Below are 8705 nucleotides of genomic sequence, written 5' to 3'. Positions count from 1 at the left end.
TGTGCTCTAATAAAGTTTCTTTTATCAATGTGGGGGTCCCTTGCATTTGATGCATACATGTTCAGAATTGGGATTTTATCTTGGGTGATTTTGCCTGTAACGAGTATGAAGTGCCCATTGTTGTGACGCGCGTGTAATCATCTCACCAGCAAGAACGCACGAGGACACACATCAGGATCCTTCCGCAGTAACACGTTTATTCCAAAAACAAAATGGTGGAAGACCCCCAGGCCCAGGAAAGCACTGCTTATATACCCTTAGAGCGGTGTATTCACCTCTGATTGGCTGCTTACTCGTTGCGCGCCAAAACGCCGTGGGATGGGCTTTAACTTTGGCAGGCTTTTACCATGGCACATGCACAATTTACTTGTTTACTAGGAAGAATCCCGGACATCATCGCCATCTTGCAATGGCGGATTCTGCCAGCACAAATGCGGCTTCCTACACATTGTTATCTTTCTTGATAACTTCTAGTTGAAAGTTGATTTTATTCAACATTAGAATGGCTACTCCAGCTTGTTTCTTGAGACCATTTACTTGGAAAATTTTTTTCCAACCTTTTATCCTGAGATAGTGTCTATCTTTGTCACTGAGATGTATTTCCTGTATGCAGCAAATGTTGGGTCCTGTTTATATAGCCTGCCAATTAGTCTATATCTTTTAATTGAGGAATTGAGTCCACTGATGTTAAAAGATACTAAGAAGAAGTAATTGTTGCCTCCTGCTATTTTTGTTGTTAGAGGTGGAATTATGTTTCTGTGGCTATATTCTTTTGGGTTTGTTGGAAGACAATTACTTTCTTGCATTTTCTAGGGTATAATTTGCCTCCTTTGTGTTGGTGGTTTTCCTATATTTTCCCTTGTTGGGTTTGATTTGTGGAAAGATATTGTAACAATTTGGTTTTGTCATGGAATATCTTGGTTTCTCCATCTATGGTAATTTAGAGTTTTGCTGAGTATAGTAACCTGAGCTGGCATTTATATACTCTTACGGTCTGAATGACATCTGTCCAGGATCTTCTGGCTTTTACTGTCTCTGGTGAGAAGTCGGGTGTAATTATTATAAGTCTGACTTTATATGTTACTTGACTTTTTCCCCTACTACTTTTAATATTCTTTCTTTGTTTTGTTAACTTGGTGTTTTGATTATTATGTGAAGGGAGGAATTTCTTTTCTGGCCTAGTCTATTTGGAGTTCTGTAGGCTTCTTGTATATTCATAGGTATCTTTTTCTTTAGGTTAAGGAATTTTTTTCTATAATTTTGTTGAAGATATTTACTGGCCCTTTAAGTTGGAAATCTTTGCTTTCTTCTATACCTATTAGTTTTAGGTTTGGTCTTCTCATTGTGCCCTGGATTTCTTGGATGTTTTGGATTAGGAGGGGTTTTTTTATTTTTGCATTTTGTATTTTCTTTAACAGTTGTGTCAATGTTTTCTATCGTATCTTCTGAACCTGAGATTCTCTCTTCTATCTCATGTATTCTGTTGATGATGCTTGCATCTATGACTCCTGATCACTTTCCTACATTTTCTATCTCATGGGTATTCTCCCTTTGTGATTTCTTTATTGTTTCTACTTCCATTTTTTATGTACTGAATCATTTTAGTCAATTCCTCCACCTGTTTGCTTGTGTTTTCTTGTAATTCTTTAAGCAATTTTTATGTTTACCCTTTAAGGTCTTCTACCTGTTTACATGTGTTCTCTTGTATTTCTTTGAGGGAATTATTTATGTCCTTCTTAAAAATTTCTATCATCATCATGAAAAGTGATGTTCAATCTGAATCTTGCTCTTATGGTGTCATGTGGTATTCAGGATTTGCTATGGTGGGATAACTAGGTTCTGATGATGCCAAGTAACCTTGGTTTCTGTTGCTCATGTTCTTGAGCTTGTCTTCAGCCACCTGGTTATTTCTAGTGCTACCTTCACTCACTGTCTCTGACCGGAACCTATCTGCCCTGTTATCTTAGTTGTGTGAGAACTCCTCAGAGTTCAGCTATCTCTGTGATCCTGTGATCCTGAGATCCTGGTTGTGATAGCTCCTGGGAGTCAGACAGCTTCTTGGATCCTAAAATCCTGGTGTGCCCAAACTCCTGAGATCCTATGACCCTATTATCCTATGTTTCTATGTGTTAGACTTCCTGGGAGTCTAACCTCCTCTGGGTTTTAGGGGATTGGGTGCAGAACTGAAGCCTTAGGACTCCTCCAGGGGCAGGCACAGACCAGAAGGGTCCTGTGCCACTGGCCTTGAGGGAGTTTCTTGGTCCCCATGAGTCCCAAATTATTTCCTATTTGGGGATGGTGGGTTTTGGTATACTCACCTACACTCCATGGAATGTTAGAGCTCCTGGGAGTCCAGCCTCCACTGGTTTTTGAGGTGTTGGGTGCAGAGCTGAAGCCTAAGGGCTGTTCCAGGCACAGGTGCAGACCAGAAGGGAAGATTCTTATTTAAAATTACATCCCATGATGATGATAGAGGACTTTAAGAAGGACATAAATAACTCCATTAAAGAAATACAGAACACAGGTAAACAAGTAGATGTCTTGAACAGGAAACATATAAATCCCTTAAAGAAATATGGGAAAACACAAACAAAGAGATGAAAGAATTGAACAAAACATTCCAGGACCTAAAAATTGAAATAGAAACTTTAAAGAAAATAGAAAGTGAGACAACTGTGGAGATGTAAAACCTAGGAAAAAGAGCAGAGGGACATATGCAACCAACAATAACAGAATACAAGAAATAGAAGAGAGAATTTCAGATGTAGAAGGTACCATAACAGACATGAAGACAAGTGAAAAAAAAAAAAGAACAAAACCTAAGAAAAATAGGTATAGAAGAGAGTGAATACTCCCAAATCAAAAGGGCAGCAAACATCTTAAACTATAGAGGGAAAAGTTATGGATACTGGGTATATAAAATCCTTTTTAGACATAAAATATTCTTTAGGCTTTCTTTGCAAAGACATGGAGGCATGAAGCAAGAATGTGGACAGACTAATTACGGGAACTGTCTGGAATGCAATTTAGTCAGATGAAACCAAGCTGAGAACCATAGTGACAGGGCAAGGCCGAAGTGACAGGGCAAGGCCGAAGTGACAGGGCAGGACTACATTCTTGAGAAAGATAAGCATACAGAGAGTTTTCACCTGATCCTGACTCATGTAGGTTGGGTTCCTTTGGAATGTTCCACTATTTTTTATGTTATACCACCCTAGCAACCCCCTCACCCCCTCCTCATTTCCTTGGTTTGTGGTTTTTCCCTTTAAAACCCTTTCCAAACTGACAGTCGGGGTCAATTCAGCTCCTGCGTGGGCATGCGAATTGACCGGCAACTAGTTGTCACGCCCTAATAAATAACCTCGCAATTGCTCCGGTATATGGTGTCTCGAGTAGATTACTGGGTGGTCGCGACTTTCTGAGACTTGAGAGAGGGTCTCCCTTCTGCGGAGGTCTTCAAAACAAAATTATAGAAGAAAACTTCAATAACCTGAATAAAGTGATGCTCATAAACATAGAAGAAGCCTACAGAACACCAGATAGGACCAGAAAAGAAATTTCTCAGCTCACATAATAATTAATGCAAAAAAATCAACAGAACAAAGAAAGAATATTGAAAGGAGTAAGGGAAAAATGTCAAGTAACATATAGGAGAGACCCTTCAGAATTATACAAGACTTCTCAACAGAGATTCTGAAAGCCAGAAAATCTTGGGCAGATGTCAAACAGACTCTTAAAGAAAGAAATTAAAGATTCTTTGAATTTAATGCAAGTGAAGGCACAACATACCTAAATTTATGGAACACAATGAAAGCAGTGCTAAGGGTAAAACGAATTGATCTGAGTGCTTCCAAAAGTAATTGGAGAAAGGATACATTAGGAGCTTAATAGCACATCTGAACACTCTAGAAAAAAAAACGGAAAAAATTTACTCAAGAGGAGTAGACAGCAGGAAATACTCAAACTCAGGGCTGAAATCAACAGAGTAGAAACAAAGAGAACTATACAATGAATCATCAAAACAAGAAGCTAGTTCTTTGAAAAAACTAATAAGACAGATAAACCCATAGCCAGACTAACCAGAGGGTTCAGAGATAGTATCTAAATTAACAAAATTAGAATGGAAAATGAAGCCATAACAACAGAAACAGGATAAATTGAAAAAATTATCAGATCCTACTACAAAGGCATATACTAAACAAAATTGGAAAATCTTGATAAAATCGATGATTTTCTATACAGATGCCAGGTACCAAAGTTAATTAGGATCAGATAAACCATCTAAACAGTCTCATAATCCCTAAGGAAATAGAAGCAGTCATTAAAAGTCTCCCAACCAAAACCTCACCAACATCAGATGGTTTTACTGCAGAATTCTATCAAAGCTTCAAAGAGGACTTCCCAAATATTTCATAAAGTAGAAACAGAAGGAACACTACCCAATACAATCTATTAAGCCTTACACTGATACCTAAACCACATGAATAACAACAAAGGAAAAGGACTTCAAACCAATTTCCCTTATGAATATTGATGCCAAAATACTCAATACAATTCTTACAAACTGAGTCCAAGAACACATCAAAATGATCATGTACCATGATCAAGTAGAATTTACCCAGGGAAGCAGGGTTGTTCAATTTATGGAAAACCATCAATGAAATCCTCTATATGTTAAAAAAAATCAAAGAAAAAAACCACATTATCACCTTAAAAGATACTCAAAAAGTCTTTGACAAAATACAACACCCCATCATGCTAAAAGTATTGGAGGAATCATAAATTCAAGGTCCACATCTAAATATAATAAAAGCGATGTACAGCAAGCCAACATCAAACTAAGCAAAGAGAAACTTAAAGCAAACACACTAAAATCAAGGATAAGACAAGACTGTCCACTCTCCCCCTATGTATTCAATATAAATCTTGAAGTTCTACACAGAGCACTTAGGCAACAAAAGAATGTCAGAGGATATAAATTGGAAAGGAAGAAGTCAATGTATAACTATTTGTAGATGATATGATCGTATACATAAGTGACTCAATAAATCCATGAGAGAACTCCTACAACTGATAAACAACTTCAGCAAAGTGGCTGGATACAAAATTAACTCAAACCAATCAGTAGCCTTCCTCTAATAAAGGGATAAACATGCTGAGAAAAAATTAGGGAAATAGCACACTTTACAATAGTCACAAAAAATAGGAAATATCTTGGTGTGACACTAACCAAGCAACTGAAATATTTGTATGACAAGAACTTCAAATCTCTGTAGAAACATATTGAATAAGATCTCAGAAGACAGAAAGATCTCCCATTGTTGGGGGCCGTCAGCCACAGTTGACCGGGTTCACCTGAAAGAGAGGCTGGGAAGGGATAGGAGGGTGGGAAGAGATGAAGCTAGGACAAAGGTTTCTGATCGAGGCTCAATGCTTTAATGTTCAGCTTTCAATTTAAAAGGGATAACCCACCCCCACCCCCAGAGTTCCTTCTTGCTTCAGGCGGCTGGCGGTGAGCATTGGGGGTGAGCAGAAACCATCCTGTTGGAGGTGAGAAGAATCCATAGGTAATTGCAGGCCAGAGATGCCTCAAAGCAAGCTCAGCAGGCAGTCTATTCTTCTCAGCTCGTTTACCAGGCTACAGTCAGCCAGAAAGGCACCAAGGCCAAAGCAAGCACTGCCTCCGACAAGGGCAGGAAATGCCTTCAGGCCATACCTCCAGAGTCCTATTGTTTGGTCTATTATGGTAAACAAGGTCTCATCTCAGGCCTGCTCAAGGCTAGAGGAAGGACACATCCCATGCTCATGGGTCAGTTGGATAATTTATAGTGAAAAATATCCATCTTACAAAAATCAGTCTACAGATTCAATGCAATCTTCATTAAAATTCTAAATCAATTCTTCAAAGAGATAGCAAAAGCAATTATCAAATTTATCTGCAATAACCAAAAAGCAAGATATCAAAAAACCATTCTAAACACTAAAAGAACTTCTGGGAGGATCATTATCCCTAACCTCAAGCTATACCACAGAGCAATACTCATTAAAACCACATGGTAGTCGTACAGAGACAGTTAGATCAATGGAATAGAATTGAAGACACAGAAATAAAACACCACACCTTTGGTCACTTGGTCTTTGACAAAGGAGCTAAAACCATTCAGTGGAAAAAACACAGCATTTTCTACAAATGGTGCTGATTCAACTGGAAGTCAGTATGTAGAAGAATGCATATTGACCCATTCTTATCTCCTTGTACAAGTTCAAGCACAAGTGGATCGAGGATCCCCACATAAAACCAGATACACTGAAAATAATAGAGGAGAAAGTGGGGAATAGCCTCAAACATATGGGCACAGAGGAAAATTTCCTGAACAGGACAACAATGACTTACGTTTTAAGACCAACAATTGACAAATGGGACCTTATAAAATTGCAAAGCGTCTGTAAGGCAAAAATCAAAAGGACAAAACTACAACCAACTGTGAGAAAAATCTTTACCAGTCATACATCTGATAGAGGGGTAATATCCAAAATATACAACGAACTCAAGGAAGTTACGCTCTAGAGAACCATATAGCTCCATTAAAAATGGTATACAGACCTAAACAGAGAATTCTCAACTGAGGAATATCGAATGGCCAAGAAGCACCTAAAGAAATGTTCAACATTCTTAGTCATCTGGGAAATGCAAATCAAAATGACCCTGAGATTTCACCTGACACCAGACAGAATGGCTAAGATAAAATCTCAGGTTACAGAAGATGCTACTGAGGATGTGGAGAAAGAAGAGCACTCCTCGTGGTATTGCATGGTGGTAAAACCACTCTGGAAATCAGTCTGGTGATTCCTCAGAAAATTGGACATATTTTTACCTGAGAACCCAGCTATACCAGTTCTGGGCATATACCCAAAAGATGTTCCAACGTACAGCAAGGACACATGCTCCACTATGTTTATAGCAGCCTTATTTATAATAACCAGAAAGTGCACACAACCCATATGTCTCTCAACAGAGTAATGAATACAGAAAATGTGATACATTTATACAATAGAGAACTACTCAGCTGTTAAAAAACAATGACTTCATGAAATTCACAAGCAAATTGATAGAACTTGAAAATATCATCCTGAGTGAGGTAACCCAGTCACAAAAGAACACACATGGTATGTACTCACTGATAAATGGATATTAGCTCAAAATAAGCTGGGAATACCCAGGATACTACTCACAGACCATAGGAAACCTAGGAAGTAAGAAGACAACACCAAAGTGTGGATGCTATAGTCCTACTCAGAAGGGGGAAGGAAATAATCTCATGAACAGAGGGAGTGAGAAGGGAAATAACCAGACTCATTCATATATGGGAGGAGATGGGGGAGATGTACAGAGGGTCAAGAATTTGAAAGGAGGAGAGTAGCAGTGGGAGAGGGGGAACTTGAGGTAGCCATTAGAACATCCCAGGTGCCAGGGAACCAAGAGTTTCCCAGGACCCAACAGGAAGAACATTAGCCAAAATACCCAACAAAGGGGAGATAGAACTTGTAGAGACCATTTCCAGTGGATAGGCATGGTTCTCAACTGAGAGACTGGGCCACCCACACACTTAAAATATTAATCCAGAATTCCTCCTGTCAAAAGAATGTACAGGGACAACAGTAGAGCAGAGAGTGAAGGAAATGTCATCCAGAGACTGGATGCATCCCATCTGCAGACACCAAGCCCAAGCACTATTGCTAATGCCAAAAAGCACTTTCTGACAGGAGCCTGGTATAGCCCCTGAGAGGCTCTGCCAGACCCTGACCAATACAGTTGCAGATAGATACATGCAGCCAAACATCAGACTCATCACAGAGACAACAATGGAGAAGTTAGGGCAAGGACTGAAGGAGGTGAAGGGGTTCGAATCCCCATAGGAAGAACAACATTATCAATCAACCAGACCCCACAATGCTCCCAGGGACTAAACCACCAACCAAAAAGTACACATGGGGGGACCCATGGCTCCAGATGGATATGTAGCAATGAATTTCCTTATTAGACATCACTGAGAGGGGAGCTCCATGATCCAGGGTAAAGGAATGCTTAGGAGCTGAGGCAGGAGTGGGTGGGCGGGTGGGGGAGGACCATTGTAGAGGCAGAGTGTTGGGGGAAGGAAAAAAGGGTCTTGTGGAGGGGAAAGTGGAAAGAGGGATAACATTTAAAATGTAAATAAATAAAATAACCAAGAAAAAAATAAAAAGAAAAATGAATGGTGAAGACAGATACCCCAACGTTATAAGGAATATTGGAGATTGTCCAGTTTGTCCATACAAATTGTATAAGGTTTGGAAGTTATGTTTTTGTGCTTCCTACATATTCAGGTAAGGTATAATTCCTTCTCATATCTCTGACACTCTTGAAGATTAGTTATAGTCTCATAACTGAGCTTAAGTTCTTTAACATTACAGAATATATTCTAGATTTGTAAGGATAGTTTTCAGATGGTATTGTAAAAAACAGTCAAACCCAATTGAGGTACAGAATTGTAACTCTTTAAGTTAGGATAGATGATAGAATTCTTTCTCTGTAGTGCCAAACATAATGGACTGGATGTTATATATATATAAATATAAATATAAATATAAATATAAATATAAATATAAATATAAATATAAATATAAATATAAATATAAATATAAATATAAATATAAATATAAATATA

This window comes from Grammomys surdaster, unplaced genomic scaffold, assembly GCF_004785775.1.
Source record: "Grammomys surdaster isolate TR1022 unplaced genomic scaffold, NIH_TR_1.0 149, whole genome shotgun sequence".
Lineage (NCBI taxonomy): Eukaryota > Metazoa > Chordata > Mammalia > Rodentia > Muridae > Grammomys > Grammomys surdaster.
This window is presented reverse-complemented; position numbering follows the sequence as displayed.